General features: G+C 37.6%; 1 long non-coding RNA gene across 1 annotated transcript in view; it reads left to right on the top strand.

The window, feature by feature from the left end:
- Positions 1-12,271, top strand: part of LOC141583941 (uncharacterized) — a 90,110-nt gene extending 77,839 nt beyond the window's left edge. The window contains exons 2-3 of the long non-coding RNA XR_012516770.1: positions 7,110-7,193; positions 12,064-12,271. This is a non-coding gene — a long non-coding RNA (uncharacterized LOC141583941). The remainder of the gene's footprint in view (positions 1-7,109; positions 7,194-12,063) is intronic.
- Positions 12,272-18,971: the final 6,700 nt, after the last annotated feature.

The following is an 18,971-nucleotide window of genomic DNA, read 5'->3' as shown; positions in this document are numbered from 1 at the left end:
ATTTGTAAGGGTCACATTTGTAGGTCTTAGAAAAAGCAAAAGTACAAGTGGATACAAAAGTCAAATATTATAATGTGATTCATTATTCTGCAAACAGAACATTTTTGTCTCTGGCACACAATGGATGCTTAATTCAAGGCAACCTCCTTCTCCCCTTCTTTTCTTTTCTCCTTTTATGTTTATTTATTCTTAGACTGAAAATAATTTGATAATGCAGTCCTGTTTGCATTACAAATAATTTCCCTTTGCATCTCTAAATTCTCATTACAAATCACACACACACACAAAAAAAATCTAAGTGATAATATCACTACTGAATTCTTTAAAGAAATGGAAAGTGAATGGAAAGGACAGTATTTGTAACGGTACAAAAAATAACCTTATAAATAATGAAATGTGCCAGTCTCTGCATATTAAAATCTGGAGAGTACAAACTGTTTCTGCTTATCACAGTAATTACTTATTAAATATTATATTTACAAAAAGGCCATTACACTTGCCAATTGCTGCAAATATAACTAATCTTTGTGGGATTAAAATAGCTTTTGTTTATAAAGAAAAAATTTCTATGTTTAATTAGGTTTTAATTATCATTAAACATTCTTTTAATTTAACATTTGGCTTCAGTTTCTCAATGACTCAGCTCTGAAACTATTAATATTGATTAATTTTGATTGAAATGTTCCAAGAAACCTCTTCTTAATAGCAAACTGACACAAGAACAGAAAACCACACAGCATGTTATCACTCATAGGTGGGTGTTGAACGATTAGAACAAGTGGACACAGGGAGGGGAGCATCACACACTGCAGTCAGTTGAGAGGGTTAGGGGAGGGACAGCATGGGGTGGGGAGGGATAATGAGGGGAGAAATACCAGATATAGGTGATGGGGGGATGAAGGCCGCAAACCACCTTGCCATGTATGTACCTATGCAACAATTCAGCATGATCTGCACATGTACCCCAGGACCTAAACTACAATTAAATAATAATAATAATAATAATAAAAATAATAGCCATGGTCATAGAAAGAAGCTTTTTTGTTTGTTTGTTTTGTTTTTGTTTTTGGCTTGACTCAAAATATGTCCATATTTTGCTTAAGGATAATTTCAACATATATTATAAAGGAAAATAAAAATCAACCCCCAAAATATATCAAATTTCCATATAGTCTTCATAATTTAAAACAATATGATTCTAGAAATTATGTTCTACTGTAATTTATTTGTAAACATAATTATTCTTCTGACAAAAAATTGTCATACTATGATATTGCATATACAGATATGTACTAATTTAATCCACACTCAGTGGTAGTTTTAATGTGTCCCTTTGGCTGGGCTGGACCGTACTCAGAGAGCTGACAATACATTATTTCTGGGCATGTCTATGAGACTGCTTCCAGCAGAGTTTAGCATTTGAATTGATGAACTGAGTAAAGTAGGTGGCTTTTCCCAATGTGACTGGGCAACACCTAATTCACTGAGGACCCAAACAGAACAAAGGGCAGAGGAAGGGCCAGTTCTTCATTATAGCTGGACCATCCACCTTCTCCTGACATCAAACACAGATGCTCTTGGTCCATAGACTTTTGGGCTTAGATTGGAACTGGGCCTCCAGTTTTCAGATCACAGATCATGGGACTTCTTAGAATCTATAATTTCATAAGTCAAGTTCTTGTAATAAATCTCTTTCTATATATCTGTACACAGTCCACCTCCCATTCATGGTTTCTGCATCTGCAGCTTCAACCAACTGAGGATCAAAGATTTTCAAAAAAATAAAAAATAGGGAGAGGATACAAGATGGCCAAATAGGAACAGCTCTGGAGTGCAGTTCCCAGCAAGAACAATGCTGAGAAGCACCTGGGAAAAGAGATGGTTATGAGTTCCACTGCAGCAGACTTAAACATACCTGCCCAGTAGCTCTGCATGGAACAATGGAGCTCTCAGCACAGCACTTGAGCTCCTATAAAGGACAGACCAGCTCCTCAAACAGCTCCCCAATCCCCGTATACCCAAAGAGACACCTCATAAAGGAGAGCTGATGCTGACATCTGGTGGGTATCCCTTTGGGATGAAGATAACAGAAGAAGAAACTGGCAGCAACCCTTACTGTTCTGCAGCCCCTGCAGGTGATGCTCAAGAAAGCAGGGTCTGAAGTGGACCTCAGCAGTCCAGCAGCAGAGGAGCCTGACTGTTAGAAGGAAAACTAAGAAACAGAAAGAAATACCTTCAACATCAACAAAAAGGATGTCAACTCAGAGACCCAATCTGAAAGTCACCAACTACAAAGACTACAGATAGACAAAGCCAAGAAGATGGGAAGAAACCAGCGTAAAAAGGATGAAAACACCAAAAACCAGAATGCCTCTCCTCCTCCAAGTGATCACAACTCCTCACCAGTTAGGGAACAAAGATGGATGGAGAACGAATCTGATGAACTGACAGAAACAGGCTTCAGAAAGTGGGTAATAACAAACTTCTCAGAGCTAAAAGAACATGTGCTAACCCAGTGCAAAGAAATTAAGAACCTTGAAAAAAGGTAAGATGAAATGCTAACTCGAATAACCAGCTAAGAGAAAAATATAAATGATTTGAGTGAGCTGAAAAACACAGCACAAGAACTTCATGAAGCATACACAAGTTTCAATAGCCAAATCGAAGAAGCAGGAAAAAGGATATCAGAGATTGAAGATCAATTCAATGAAATAAAACAAGAAGGTAAGATTAGAGAAAAAAAAGTTGAAAGAAATGAGCAAAGCCTCCAAGAAATATGATTATGTGAAAAGATCTAATCTACATTTGATAGGTAAACTGAATGTGATGGAGAGAATGAATCCAAGCTGGAAAACACTCTTCAGAATATTATCCAGGAGAACCTCCCCAACCTAGCAAAGCAAGCCACCATTCAAGTACAGGAAATGCAGAGAACATCACAAAGATATTCCTCGAGAAGAGCAACCACAAGGCACATAATTGTCAGATTGACCAGGGTTGAAATGAAGGAAAAAATGCTAAGGACAGCCAGAGAAATGTCAGGTCACCTATAAAGGGAAACCCATTGGACTCACAGCAGATCTCTCAGCAGGAACCCTACAAGCCAGAAGAGAGTGGGGGCTAAAATTCAACATCCTTAAAGAAAAAAATTTGTAACCTAGAATTTCTTATGTATCCAAACAAAACTTCACAAGCAAAGGAGAAATAAAACCCTTTATGAACAAGCAATTGCTGAGAGATTTTGTCACCACCAGGCCTGACTTACAAGAGCTCCTGAAAGAAGCACTAAACACAGAAAGGAGCAAATAGTACCAGCCACTCTAAAAGCATAACAAATGGTAAAGACTATCCACACAATGAAGAAAACGCATCAACTAATGGGCAAAACAGCCAGCTAGCATCAAAATGGCAGTACCAAATTCACACATAACAATATTAACCCTAAATGTAAATGGGCTAAATGCCCCAATCAAAAGACAGACTGGCAAATTGGATAAAGTCAAGACTCATTGGTGCGCTGTATTCAGGAAAGCCATCTCACATGCAGGGATACACATAGGCTAAAAATAAAGGGATGGAAGATTTATCAAGAAAATGGAGAGCAAAACAAAGCATGAGTTGCAATCCTAGTCTCTGATAAAATGGACTTTAAACCAACAAAGTTTAATGGTAAAAGGATCAATGCAACAAGAAGAGCTAATGATCCTAAATGTATATGCACCCAATACAGGAGCACCCAGTTACATAAAGCAAGTTCTTAATTATCTTCCAAGAGACTTAGACCCTCACACAATATTAGTGGGAGACTTTAACACTCCACTGTCAATATTAGACAGATCCACAAGACAGAATATCAACAAGGATATCCAGAACTTGAACTCAGAAATGGAATGTGTAGACCTAAGTGACATTTACAGAAATCTCCACCCAAAATCCACAGAATACACATTCTTCTCAGCACCACATTGCACCTACTCCAAAACTGACCACATAATTGGAAATAAATCACTCCTCAGCAAATGCAAAAGAATGGGAATTATAACAAACAGTCCCTCAGACCACAGGAAATCAAATTAGAACTCAGGATTAAGAAACTAACTCAGAAGAGTACAGCTTCATGGGAACTGAACAACTGGTTCCTGAACATCAACTGGATAAACCATGAAATGAAGGCAGAAATAAAGATGTTCTTTGAAACCAATGCAAATGACACAACCAACCAGAATCTGGGACACATTTAAAGCATTGTCTAGAGGGAAATTTATAGCAATAAATGCCCACATGAGAAGCAAGGAAAAATCTAAAATCAACACCATATCATCTAAATTGAAAGAGCTAGTGAAGCAAGATAAAAAAAACTCAAAAGCTAGCAGAAGACAAGAAACAACTAAGATCAGAGCAGAACTGAAGGAAATAGAGACACACACACAAAAAAAGACTTCAAAAAATCAATAAATCCAGGAGGTGTTTTTTTGAAAAGATCAACAAAATAGACAGACCACTAGCCAGATTAATAAAAAAAGAAAAGGGAGAATTCAATAGATGCAATAAAAAAACGATAAAGGGGACATCACCACTAAGTCCACAGAAATACAAACTACCATCAGAGATTACTACAAACAACTTTATGCACATAAACCAGTAAACCTGCAAGAAATGAATAAATTCCTAGACATTTGCACCCTCCCAAGCCTAAACCAGGAAGAAGTTGAAACCTTGAACAGACCAATAACAAGGGATAAAGTGGAGGCAGCAATTAATAGCTTGCCAACCAAAAAAAGTCCAGGTCCTGATGGGTTCACAGATGAATTCTAGCAGATGTACAAATAGGAACTGGTACCATTCCTTCTTAAACTATACCAAACAATACAAAAAGAGGGAATCCTTCCCAAATCATTTTATGAGACACATATCATCCTGATACCAAAACCCAGCAGAGACTCAACAAGAAAATAAAACTTCAGACCAATATCCATGATGAACATAGATGCAAAAATCTTCGATAAAATACTGGCAAACCAATTGCAACAGCAAATCAAAAAGCTTATCTATCACAATCAAGTAGGCTTCATCCTGGGGATGCAAAGCTAATTCAAAATACGTAAGTCTATATATGTAATCCACCACATAAACAGAACCAAAGACAAAAACCACATGATTATTTCAATAGATGCAGAAAGTTCTTCAACAAAATTCAACAGCCCTTTATGCTAAAAACTCAATAAACTAGGTATCAAAGGAATATATCTCAAAATAATAAAAGCTATTTATGACAAACCTGTAGGCAATATCATACTGAATGGGCAAAAGCTGGAAGCATTCCCTTTGAAATCTGGCACTAGAAAAGGATGTCTTCTCTCACCACTCCTATTCAATATAGTATTGAAAGTTCTAGTTAGAGCAATTAGGCAAGAAAAAAAAAGGTGTTCAATTAGGAAAGAAGGAAGTCAAATTGTTTATATTTGCAGATGGCATGTTTGTATATTTAGAATACCCCATTGTCTCAGCCCAAAATCTCCTGAAACTGATAAGCAACTTCAGCAAAGTCTCAGAATACAAAATCAATGTGCAGAAATTACAAGCATTCCTATACACCAATAAAAGACTAACAGAGAACCAAATAATGAGCAAACTCGCATTCAAAATTGCTACAAAGAATAAAATACCTAGGAATACAACTAACAAAGGATGTAAAGGACCTCTTCAAGGAGAACTACAAACCACTGCTTAAGAAAATCAGAGAGGACACAAACAGATGGAGAAACATTCCATGCTCATGGTTAGGAAGAATCAATATCAAGAAAATGGCTATACCACCCAATGTAATTTATAGATTCAGTGCTATCCCCATCAAGCTATCATTGACCTTCACAGAACTAAAAAAAAAACAAAAAACAAAAAACAAAAAACAAAAAACAAAAAAAACCTTAAACTTCATATGAAACCAAAAGAGCACACATAGCCAAGCCAATCCTAAACAACAAGAACAAAGCTGGAGGCATCACACTACCTGACTTCCAACTATACTACAAGGCTATAGTAATCAAAACAGCATGGTACTGGTACCAAAACAGAGATATAGACCAATAGAACAGGACAGAGGCCTTGGAGGCAATGCCACACATCTACAACCATATGATCTTTGACAAACTGGACAAAAACAAGCAATGGGGAAAGGATTCCCTGTTTAATAAATGGTGATGGGAAAGCTGACTAGCTATGTGCAGAAAGCAGAAACTGGACCCCTTCCTGACACTTTACACTAAAATTAACTCCAGATGGATTAAAAATTTAAGCATAAGACCTAATACCATGAAAACCCTGGAAGAAAACCTAGGTAAAACCATTCAGGACATAGGCATAGGCAAGGACTTCATGACTAAAATATCAAAAGCAATGGCAACAAAAGCCAAAATAGGCAAATGGGATCTAATTAAACTCCAGAGCTTCTGCAGAGCAAAAGAAACAATCATTAGAGTGAACCAGCAACCAAGAGAATAGGAAAAAATTTTTGCAATCTACACATCTGACAAAGGGTTAATATCCAGAACCTACAAAGAACTAAAACAGATTTACAAATAAAAAGCAAACAAACCCATCCAAAAGTGAGTGCAGGATATGAACAGACACTTTTCAAAAGAAGACATACATGAGACCAACAAACATATGAAAAAATGTTCATCATCACTGGTTATTAGAAAAACGCAAATCAAAACCACATTGAGAGAGCATCTCATGCCAGATAGAATGGCTATCATTAAAAAATCAGGAGACAACAAATGCTGTTGAGGATGTGGAGAAATAGCAACACTTTTACACTGTTGGTGGGAGTGTAAATTAGTTCAACCATTATGGAAGACAGTGTGGCGATTCCTAGAGGACCTAGAAATAGAAATTCCATTTGACCCAGCAATCCCATTACTGGATATATATCCAAAGGATTATAAATCATTCTATTATAAAGACATATGCAGGTATGTTCATTGTTGCAAGGACCTGGAGCCAACCCAAATGCTCATTGATGATAGACTGGGTAAGGAAAATGTGACATATATATACCATGGAAAACTATGCAGCCATAAAAATTGATGTGTTTGTGTCCTTTTTAGGTACATGGATAAATCTGGAAACCATCACTCTCAGCAAACAGACACAAGAACAGAAAATCAAACACTGCATATTCTCACTCATAGGTGAGTGTTGAACAATGACAACACATGGACACAGGGAGGGGACTATCACACACTGGGGTCTGTAGTGGGGGCCAGGGGAGGTACAGTGTGGGGATGGGGAGGTTGGGGAGGGATAACATGGGGAGAAATGCCAAATAAAGGTGATGGGAGGGTGGAGGCAACAAATCACATTGCCATGCATCTACCTATGCAACAATCCTGCATGATCTGCACAAGTACCCCAGAACGTAATTGCAATAATAAAAAAAAAAGTAATAACAATATATCGGTAAAAAATAACACAAATAAAAACAATACAGTATAATAACATTGTTATGCAGTATTTACATTGAATTTGGTATTATAAGTAATCTAGAGATGATTTAAGGTATGTAGGAGGATGTGTGTAGGTTATATGCAAATGCCACATCATTATCTAAAGGACTTAAGCATCCTAGGATTTGGGGATACACAGGGAAGTCCTGGAACCAATTCCTTGCAGATACCAAGAAACAACTATATATACTACTGGTTCTGTTTCTCTGAGAAATCCTAATACACACTTTTTGTTTCAATGTATCAAACATTAGAATTTTTAGTAGCAAAAAGCATTTTCTTTTTCTTTATTTCTTCTAAAACAACAACAACAACAGGATCCAGTGCAGAATGTGCAGGTTTGTTACAGAGGTATATGTGTGCCGTGGTGATTTGCTGCACCTATAGACTCGTCCTCTAAGTTCCCTCCCCTCTACCCCATCCCCCAACAGGCCCTGGTTGGTGGTGTTGCCCTCTCTGTGTTCATGTGTTCTCAGTGTTCAACTCCCACTTATGAGTGAGAACATGTTGTGTTTGGTTTTCTGTCCCTGTGTTAGTTTGCTGAGGATGATGGCTTCCAGCTTCATCCTCAGTAAAAAGCATTTTCTAGTGAAATATTTAACAAGACTTCAGAAATCTCTTATGTTTATAAAATTGAATAGCCAAACATAGAGTTGACTCATAGCAATTTAAAAAATAGAATTTATACTATTATGGTTTAAAATGGAAAATGTCCAAAATACAAAAAAATTGTTTTGAATTTCACTTTAAGGAATTTTGGATTTTATGTACTATTATCTTTCCCTTGCTCATCTGAGTAAATGTTAATGGAAAGAAAGGATGCTGAATGTATATGTGCATATTAGTGTAATGATCTCATTACAGACTGTATAAAGTATATTTTTAGTGTATAATAAAATAATATGCAATTGTGGGAAATTGTAATCATATGTAAATATAGGAAGCTATAAGCTTCTTGCCTTTCTGAGACAATGTCTACCGAGAACCTGTAATTTCAGAATCAATTCCCTCCCTTCCTCCCTCATCCCTCCCTCCCTCCCTCCTTTCCTCCCTCTCTCCCTACTCTTCCTTCCATCTTGCCTTTTGTCCATTCTTTTCTTTTTTCTTGATTTCTTTTCTTTCCCTCATCACCTTCACCCACTCCATTACATTTTGTCGTTGTTGATATGTTTGGTCACGCGCTGGATCTAAGTTATCGGTTTAGATAATCCCGAACACTCATTAAATTATTCCCAAGTTGATTCTTTTTCATAGATGGAGACAAAGTCATTTTCCTATGCATAAAACAGGCATTAAACCTGCAAATATTTCTTGAGTACTCATTCTGAAAAAGTGAAATATTCTGAAAAACTTGTCTAGCATTTAAAGCACGGACAGTTTTAGCTGTGTATTTTCAAAAAGTTGTCTCTAAGTACCATAGCTCATGAAGTCAAAACGAGTGATCTGTGTCATTCTATTTTCTTATTCCAGGGGCTGGTAGAAAAATCAGTTAATGTTAGTGAAAGCCTTTGAGATCCATGTGTGAAATATGTAATCTGAAATTGTTGGCCCTTTGCCAATTATGAAAATATCCTGACCTGTAGTCTTTTTGTTTTTTGAGTGAAAATACAAAGTTAAAAAGAGATTTGTTGGTTAGATTTCGGTAATATTATCAGTGTAGACCAACGAACTAAATTCTACAGGAAAAGAAAAAAAAAAAAAAAAAAAAAAAAGAGCTCATTTGGCTACTGTATGATTACCAGGAGCCATGTCCCATGCTGCTCCCAACCTGGGGCACATAGATTTAAACAAATTTCTACTTTCCTCAGGAATTATAGCATTTAAAAACCGCTAATGTATTTACTTATTTAAGAACATATCTGAGTCAGGACTTAAGTCACATTACTAAAAATAATTAACTTTTTCCCCCAATTATTGAAATAATTTTAAATAGAAATAATCTGTGTTAAAAGTAGGGAGCTTTTTCTGCATGAAGAAATAACAAGACCTTGTAGCTCTTATTAAGCCTGTATTAAACCACTGTAAGGGTTTTCCTTGGCTTTGCATGTAAAAAGCTATGTGGTCTACAAAAAAAGTAGCAAGGGATTCCTTAAGTTTTCTACTTGTTAAGTGGTCCAGTTGGTAGTTACTATGGGTCCACGTCAAAGCAGTATTCTGAATACTATATAATAAAACTAGTTTTCCTGAAGTATTTTTCTAATTGAGGCTAAAATTAAAAACAAGAGCCATATTCAGTATTAACTTTTCTCTTTGACAGAACAACATATTTATGCTGGAGTATTTTTCTTGTTTCTACAACTTCAGGGAAATGACAAGCTGGGATTTCAGAAGTTCTGAGGATATATTTTGATATTTTAATAGGCCTATTGCCAGCCATGATTAGACACTCAATAAATAATTGAATTGTTTGGGTAATTTCATCGAAGAGAACATAATGTAGATTTCTTTTTGTTTCTACTTTAGAAAATTCCTGGAAAGTCTTCATTAAGTAGAAAACAAAACAAACCGTAAGACCCACAAGGAATAAATAACAAAATCGACTTTGGGGCCATGGAGTTCGACTTAACAGCTTGTACCCGATCCTTTATAACAAAACCTCTCTGCTAATGTGAAGCAGCTGTGGCAATTTCACAAAATGGCCTAAACTGTTGAAAAGCCATTAAGGGTCTGATGTATGTAGAATAAAAAGGTTCATTCAGCTTTTTAAAAGGTTTCCCAATATGGAGTGTTATTTTATTTTATAACCAAGTCTTAGTCATATTAAGTTTAAATGCCACAGAAAATTTTAATGACCATGTGGCTGGCTTTTTTGGTGAAATAGCAAGAATTCTTCAACATACCTAAAATTCTTTTGGAAAAAAATTGGTACAAATCCATAAGGCACACAGTGCAAGTTCCCACTATTAAATCCAGAGTTAGAAAATTTAGCAACACATACAGGTTGACTTACCATTTATACTTGTAGGGGCACATAACTGAATTGGAATCAATTTCTTTAATCCTAAAGCACACAGAGTCTCCTGGAAATAATGAAAGCCACTTGCTTTCCCAGGTTTTTCATAGGTCTGAGCCTCAATTATTAACTGTAGATTTTTGAAATCAGTTTTTATGGATTGTATAATTTTAAAAAACCATGCCTGTGTCTTTTCTTAAGGATGTATGGAGGATTATATCTCCAATTCTCATTCCTTTTTTTCCTCTGAAGGTGGTAGCTATATGATGCTTTTTAGGCATTTACCTGCTTTACCTGTTATTTTGAATTTTAGAAGGTTTATTGCTGTGCCCTTCAAATTATTTCTAAGACAGAGGAAGTGTTAGCTTATTAATGTAGTCTGTGTTCTACCTGCAATGAGGTAGATATGATATGATTTCCAATAGACTTCTAATTGTACAGCTGCAAGAGCTGTAAATATGTTTCTTAAAAATGCCTTGTAGATTTTCTTGTTTTTCTGATATGTGCATCTATCTACATGCCATTCAAATGTATTCAGCTAGACTGGAGGGATCATGTCCAGAGGACTTCTATGAGTGCTAAGGCCCACACACCAGCGACAAGCCAGTTCCAATCTGCTGAACATCCTCACTCTGCCGTGTTAACCTTAAGAGCAGTGTGATACTGTGATTTGTCATACGAAATATATACTTGGTCTTCATCACCATTCGCAGCACAGAGTTCTTAGAGCTCTTATAATTTCATGAGTAACCAGAGTGGTGGGATCATTTTTTGTTATAATATTTGGACTTCTGTCTTCAACTCTTGTAAAGCCCTAGAGCAATAAAAGTGAAAGGAGTATGTTTAGTTATTCATAACAAGCCCATTTCCACCACAGCTGAGACATTGTGAATAAGGTGATTTTTGGGAAAGCCCCTAGATAATCACTTGATGGGGAGGATGGTTGTCAAGGGAACCAATCCTGTGATTAGAACCTGGGGAAGAAAGAGGGGCTGTAGACTGAGCGAGTTACTACTGGCCAGTAATTTCATCAGCTGTGCCTAGATAATGAAGCCTATGTCAAACCCCCTGGAAATGGGATTTGGAGAGTTTCTGGGTTGCTACACATGCAGAGGCTCTGGGAGGAGAGCACATCTGGAGAGATCATGGAAGCTCCACACCCTCTCCAACATACCTTACCCTACATATCTTTCCATCTGGCTGTTCCCGACTTATATCCTTTATTAACAAACCAATAATTTAGTAAACAAACTCTTTTCCTGGGTTCTGTGGACCATTCACACAAATGATCAAACCCTAAGAAGAGGCCATGGGAGCCTCTGATGTATCGCCACTCAGGTAGAAGCACAGGTGATAATCTGCACTTAGAATTGGCATCTGAAATAGGAGCAGTCTTGTGGGGCTAACCCATAATCTATAGGATGAGATGCTAACCTTAAGTAGATAGGGTCAGAATTGAATTTAATTATGGGATAGCCAGTTAGTGTCTGTCAGAGAACGGAGTTGAATTATTGTGGAAAACCTCCCCGTACATCTAGAGGTCTGAAGTGTTGTGTGAGAGTAGAGTGAGTAAAGAAAAACACTGTGTTTCCTAATCAACAGGTCACAATAGAAACTTTGATGCATAGGAATTGGAACTGGCCATCTTCCATGAAAATAAGTAAGTCCAAGGACTGGGAGCCTAGGATTTGCTCAAGTAGGAAGGAACATCTGGAGATGCTTTCTCTGAGGACTCAATCACCGTGTATTTGCGCAAGGTATTTGCTAAATGTTTTGAGACGGACAACTGATACAAGATGGTCCTTGACTCCACGTGGCTTAGGTCCTGTTGGAAAGATCAGATGTATGTATTTTTAATGTTAATGCTAAGGCAGTGCTGCCCTATGCAGAGTGGTGCTCTCCTGGCACATGGCACTAGTGTGAGTGCTGTGAGATCATGGAAAGCAACTATGGACAGCAGTGGCTCTCAGCACACCTTGCTGAGTAGACTGGGTTTGCATTAGGCTTTGAGCAAAAGACTGGGACAGGATAAGAGGCTCAAACAGGTGCCCCCATCCCGCACCTGGTGCACCACACTTTCCCCCAGTACATAACAGCACCTCACTGAAAGAGGACAGAACAGCAGGATGGATATCAACCTCACACAGTTTGGAAAGCCAAGGATTGGGATATAAGGCACAGAGAGGTCTCAACGTCTTACTGGTGCTTCAATGCCAAGTCCTGTGGAAGAGACGGCACAGTGAGGGGGAATGGATGGGAAACATTTTGAGACTGAATAGTGGATGAGGATGACAAGGGATAGGAAGTTCCAGAGAGGGAACAGTGAATGGAAGACTTGGAGAAGTCAGTGGAAGTCTGATTATACTTGTCACATTCCAACCTCTTAATAAATAGCTATTGACTAACACTAAGAATAATCTAGATATGTTATATATCTAGATTACGTGAAATGTAATCTACATATATAACAAAACCATAGTTTTGTTGAAAAACAAAACCATAGTTTTTCAAAACTTACCAGAGAGCTGAAGAAAAACAAACAGAAATAAGCTAAATTCTAGAGAGTCACAGACCTTTCTAAGAGATAAAAGGCTCAGGTTGTTTTATCTCTGGAGGCATTATGAATAAGGAGCAGATATGTCATAGACTGGGGTAAATGGAAACCAGCTCTACTTTTAATGAACTCTCAATAGCCACCAGTGGGCTGGTATTGTGGATTAGATGGCCAAGGAACATCCTCCTACAGTGAGTCTACACCACTGGCCATTTCTTTCCCACAGGACTTTTACTGAGAGCACACAGCTAATAAGCCAAAGATTGGGACAGGGTAAAAGGCTCAAACAGGTGCTGCCAGCCCATACCTGGTGCACCATAGTTTTCCTGAGTACATCATCGCATCCCACTGAAAGAGGACAGGGCAGCAGGATACAACCTCCTGCAGTTTGGAAAGCGAAGTATTGGGCTATAAAACAGAAAGGTCTTAATGTCTCACTGGTGCTTAAATCTCGAGTCCTATAGAAAAGATGAAACCAGTGGTAAACTGGATCTAACTAAAGCTGCAACAAAGCCCAGAACCATCTCAACTATGGATTGGATTGACTGTCACTTCCCATCCTCCACCCAGCACCATCCCATAGTAAAGGCCTAATGGGCCGGGCATAGTGGCTCATGCCTGTAATCCCAGCCATTTGGGAGACCGAGGCAGGTGGATCATGAGGTCAAGAGATCGAGACCATCCTGGTCAACATGGTGAAACCACATCTCTACTAAAAACATAAAAAATTATCTGGGCATGGTGGCTCATGTCTGTAATCCCAGCTACTCAGGAGGCTGAGGCAGGAGAATTGCGTGAACCCAGGAGGTGGAGGTTGCAGCGAGCGGAGATTGCGCCATTGCACTCCAGCCCAGATAGCAAGAGTGAAACTCCATCTCAAAAAAAAAAAAAAAAAAAAAAAAAAAAAAAAAAAAAAAAAAAAAAAAGGCCTAATGGAGAAAGGGATGCACTTTCCTGGAGGCAAAGATCATTTATTTACTTGTCTCACTTTTTTTCTTAAATGCATAATGTCTAGCATATAATAAAATATTACAAGACAACTGAAGTCAGGAAAATATGATCTGTAATCAAAAGAATAAAATAGCCAACAAAACTAATCCATAGATAGCCCAGATGTTGGTGTCAACAGACAAGGACTTTAAAACAGTTGTAATAAGTATATGAAACAAGATGGTGAAAAAGGTATACAATATGACACAGTAGAATGATCTACTGTTAGTAACACAGAGAAGCAGAAAAGATCCATCTCTCCCTCTCCAGTGATTTACTTTGAATCTGTTATTTATTAGCTAGGAAATCAGAAATAATTAAAATTACTTTGGTGAAAAAATTAAGACTTGGAGAATTTGAAATAAACTTGCATATGGCTGTTATGTTGAGACAAGATGCTGGCACTGTTAAATTCTAATGTCTGACCTTGCCATATTTTAACTATTTTGAAAATTTTCATTCTGTCATATTCTTCTCCTTCATGTATTTTATTATTATTATTTTAAAGTCAAACAATATTAAAAAGAAATTCAAATTAGACTTAAAAAATGAAGTAGATGCCATTCACAAGTTTTGTAATCCTGTGATCTGAGAAGATTAGCATTATCATTGGTATCTATTAATTATAATTTTATACATAATTTTAATTATTTGAGTTGATGTAATACTTTCAAATTCATCCACAATTCATGTTGTTTTCTACAAAAATTTCTTTAACATTCTTTTTTCATTTTTATTTTATTATTATTTTATTTATTTTTTTCATTGCATTTCAGGTTTTGGGGTACATGTGAAGAACATGCAAGATTGTTGCATAGGTACACACATGGCAGTGTGGTTTTCTGCCTTCCGTCCCCTCACCTGTATTGGTCCTTTCTCCCCATGCTATCTCTTCCCACCTCCCCACCCCCCCAACCCTCCCCCATTTCCCCCAACGGACCCCTGTGTGTAGTGCTGCCCTCCCTGTGTCCATGTGTTCTCATTGTTCAATGCCCGCCTATGAGTGAGAACATTCGGTGTTTGATTTTCTGCTCTTGTGTCAGTTTGCTGAGAATGATGGTTTCCAGGTTCATCCATGTCCCTACAAAGGACGTGAACTCATCGTTTTTGATGGCTGCGTAATATTCCATGGTGTGTATGTACCACATTTTCCCTATCCAGTCTATCATCGTTGGGCATTTGGGTTGGTTCCAGGTCTTTGTTATTGTAAACAGTGCTGCAATGAACATTCGTGTGCACGTGTCCTTATAGTAGAATGATTTATAATCCTTTGGATATATATCCAGTAATGGGATTGCTGGGTCAAATGGGATTTCTATTTTTAGGTCCTTGAGGAATGGCCACACTGTCTTCCACAATGGCTGAATTAATTTACATTCCCACCAACAGTGTAAAAGTGTTCCTATTTCTCCACATCCTCTCCAGCATCTGTTGTTTCCAGATTTTTTAATAATTGCCATTCTAACTGGTGTAAGATGGTATCTCAATGTGGTTTTGATTTGCATTTCTCTGATGACCAGTGATGATGAGCATTTTTTCATGTTTGTTGGCCTCCTGTATGTCTTCTTTTGTAAAGTATCTGTTCATATCCTTTGCCCGCTTTTTTTTTTTTTTTTTTTTTTTTTTATGATACCGCTTTTGAATGGGCTTGTTTGTTTTTTTTTCTTGTAGATCTGTTTTAGTTCTTTGTAAATTCTGGATATCAGCCCCTTGTCAGATGGGTAGACTGCAAAAATTTTTTCCCATTCCGTTGGTTGCCCATTCACTCTACTGACTGTTTCTTTTGCCATGCAGAAGCCGTGGAGTTTGATTAGGTCCCATTTGTCTATTTTGGCTTTTGTTGCCATTGCTTTTGGCGTTTTGGTCATGAAGTCCTTGCCTACACCTATGTCCTGAATGGTTTTGCCTAGATTTTCTTCTAGGGTTTTTATGGTGTTAGGTCTGATGTTTAAGTCTTTAATCCATTTGGAGTTAATTTTGGTGTAAGTTGTCAGGAAGGGGTCCTGTTTCTGCTTTCTGCACATGGCTAGCCAGTTTTCCCAACACCATTTATTAAACAGGAAATCCTTTCCCCATTGCTTGTTTTTGTCAGGTTTGTCAAAGATCAGATGGTTGTGTGTATGTTGTATTTCCTGTGAGGCCTCTGTTCTGTTCCATTGGTCTATATCTCTGTTTTGGTACCAGTACCATGCTGTTTTGATTACTGTAGCCTTGTAGTATAGTTTGAAGTCTGGTAGTGTGATGCCTCCTGCTTTGTTCTTTTTGCTTAGAATTGACTTGGCTATGCGGGCTCTCTTTTGGTTCCATATGAAGTTTAAGGTGTTTTTTTCCAGTTCTGTGAAGAAGGTCATTGGTAGCTTGATGGGAATAGCATTGAATCTGTAAATTACTTTGGGTAGTATGGCCATTTTCACGATGTTGATTCTTCCTAACCATGAACATGGAAGGTTTCTCCATCTGTTTGTGTCCTCTCTTATTTCGTTAAGCAGTGGCTTGTAGTTCTCCTTGAAGAGGTCCTTTATGTTCCTTGTTAGTTGTATTCCTAGGTATTTTATTCTCTTTGTAGCAATTGTGAATGGCAGTTCGTTCTTGATTTGGCTCTCTTGAAGTCTGTTACTGGTGTATAGGACTGCTTGTGATTTTTGCATGTTGATTTTGTATCCTGAGACTTTGCTGAAGTTGTTTATCAGTTTCAGGAGATTTTGGGCTGAGATGATGGGGTCTTCCAGATATACAATCATGTCATCTGCAAATAGAGACAATTTGATTTCCTCCTTTCCAATTTGAATACCCTTTATTTCCTTCTCTTGCCTGATTGCTCTGGCTAGAACTTCCAGTACTATATTGAATGGGAGTGGTGAGAGAGGGCATCTTTGTCTAGTGCCAGATTTCAAAGGGAATGCTTCCAGTTTTTGCCCATTCAGTATGATATTGGCTGTTGGTTTGTCGTAAATAGGTTTTATTGTTTTGAGATACGTTCTGTCAATACCTAGTTTATTGAGGGTTTTTAGCATAAAGGGCTGTTGAATTTTGTCAAAGGCCTTCTCTGCATCAATTGAGATAATCATGTGGTTTTTGTCTTTGGTTCTGTTTATGTGGTGAATTACGTTTATGGACTTGCATATGTTGAACCAGCCTTGCATCCCCGGGATCAATCCTACTTGATCATGGTGGATGAGCTTTTTGATATGCTGTTGCAATCGGTTTGCCAGTATTTTATTGAAGATTTTTGCATCTATATTCATCATGGATACTGGCCTGAAATTTTCTTTTCTTATTGAGTCACTGCCGGGTTTTGGTATCAGGATGATGTTTGTCTCATAAAATGATTTGGGAAGGATTCCCTCTTTTTGGATTGTCTGGAATAGTTTCAGAAGGAATGGTATCAGCTCCTCTTTGTATGTCTGGTAGAATTAGGCTGTGAACCCATCTGGACCTGGGCTTTTTTTGGGTGGTAGGCTATTTATTGCTGCTGTGACTTCAGACCTTGTTATTGGTCTATTCAGGGTTTCGGCTTCTTACAGTTTTAGGCTTGGGAGGATGCAGGTGTCCAGGAATTTATCCATTTCTTCCAGGTTTACTAGTTTATGTGCATACAGTTGTTTGTAATAATCTCTGATGATGGTTTGGATTTCTGTGGAATCAGTGGTGATATCCCCTTTATCGTTTTTTATTGCTTCAATTTGGTTATTCTCTCTTTTCTTTTTAATTAGTCTGGCTAGTGGTCTGTCTATTTTGTTGATCTTTTCAAAAAACCAGCTCCTGGAGTTATTGATTTTTTGAAGAGTTTTTTGTGTCTCTATTTCCTTCAGTTCTGCTTTGATCTTAGTTATTTCCTGTCTTCTGCTAGGTTTTGAGCTTTTTTATCTTGCTCCTCTAGCTCTTTCAATTTTGATGATAGGGTGTCAATTTTAGATCTCTCCTTTCTTCTCATGTGGGCACACATTGATATATATTATCCTCTAGAGACTGCTTTAAATGTGTCCCAGAGATTCTTGTATGTTGTGTCTTCATTCTCATTGGTTTAGAAGAACATCTTTATTTCTGCCTTCATTTCGTTGTTTAACCAGTCAACATTCAAGAGCAAGTTGTTCAGTTTCCATGAAGCTGTGCAGTTCTGAGTTAGTCTCTGCATTCTGAGTTGTAACTCGAATGCACTGTGGTCTGATAGACTGTTTGTTATGATTTCCATTCTTTTGCATTTGCTGAGGAGTGATTTATTGCCAATTATGTGGTCAATTTTAGAGTAGGTGTGATGTGGTGCTGAGAAGAATGTATATTCTGTGCATTTGGGGTGTAGAGTTCTCTAAAAGTCTATTAGGTTTGCTTGTTCCAGGTCTGAGTTCAGGTCCTGGATATCCTTGTTGATTTTCTGTCTGGTTGATCTGTCTAATATTGACAATGGGGTGTTAAAGTCTCCCACTATTATTGTGTGGGAGTCTAAGTCTCTTTGTAAGTCATTAAGAACTTGCCTTATGTATCTGGGTGCTCCTTCATTGGGTGCATATTTATTTAGGATGGTTAGCTCTTCTTGTTGAAGTGATCCTTTTACCATTATGTAATGTCCTTCTTTGTCTCTTTTGATCTTTGTTGCTTTAAAGCCTATTTTGTCAGAGATGAGAATTGCAACTCCTGCTTTTTTTTTTTGCTCTCCATTTGCTTGGTAGATATTCCTCCGTCCCTTTATTTTGAGCCTTTGTGTATCCTTGCATGTAACATGGGTTTCCTGGATACAGCACACTGATGGGTTTTGGCTTTTTATCCAATTTGCCAGTCTGTGTCTTTTGATTGGGGCATTTAGTCCATTGACATTTAGGGATAGTATTGTTATGTGTGAATTTGATACTGTCATTTTGATGCTACCTGGCTGTTTTGTTGGTTAGTTGATGCAGCTTCTTGATTGTGTTGATGTTCTTTTACCATTTGGTGTGTTTTTGGAGTGGCTGGTACTGGTTGTTCCTTTATA

This window comes from Saimiri boliviensis, chromosome 3 (assembly GCF_048565385.1).
Source record: "Saimiri boliviensis isolate mSaiBol1 chromosome 3, mSaiBol1.pri, whole genome shotgun sequence".
Classification (NCBI taxonomy): domain Eukaryota; kingdom Metazoa; phylum Chordata; class Mammalia; order Primates; family Cebidae; genus Saimiri; species Saimiri boliviensis.
This window is presented reverse-complemented; position numbering and strand designations above follow the sequence as displayed.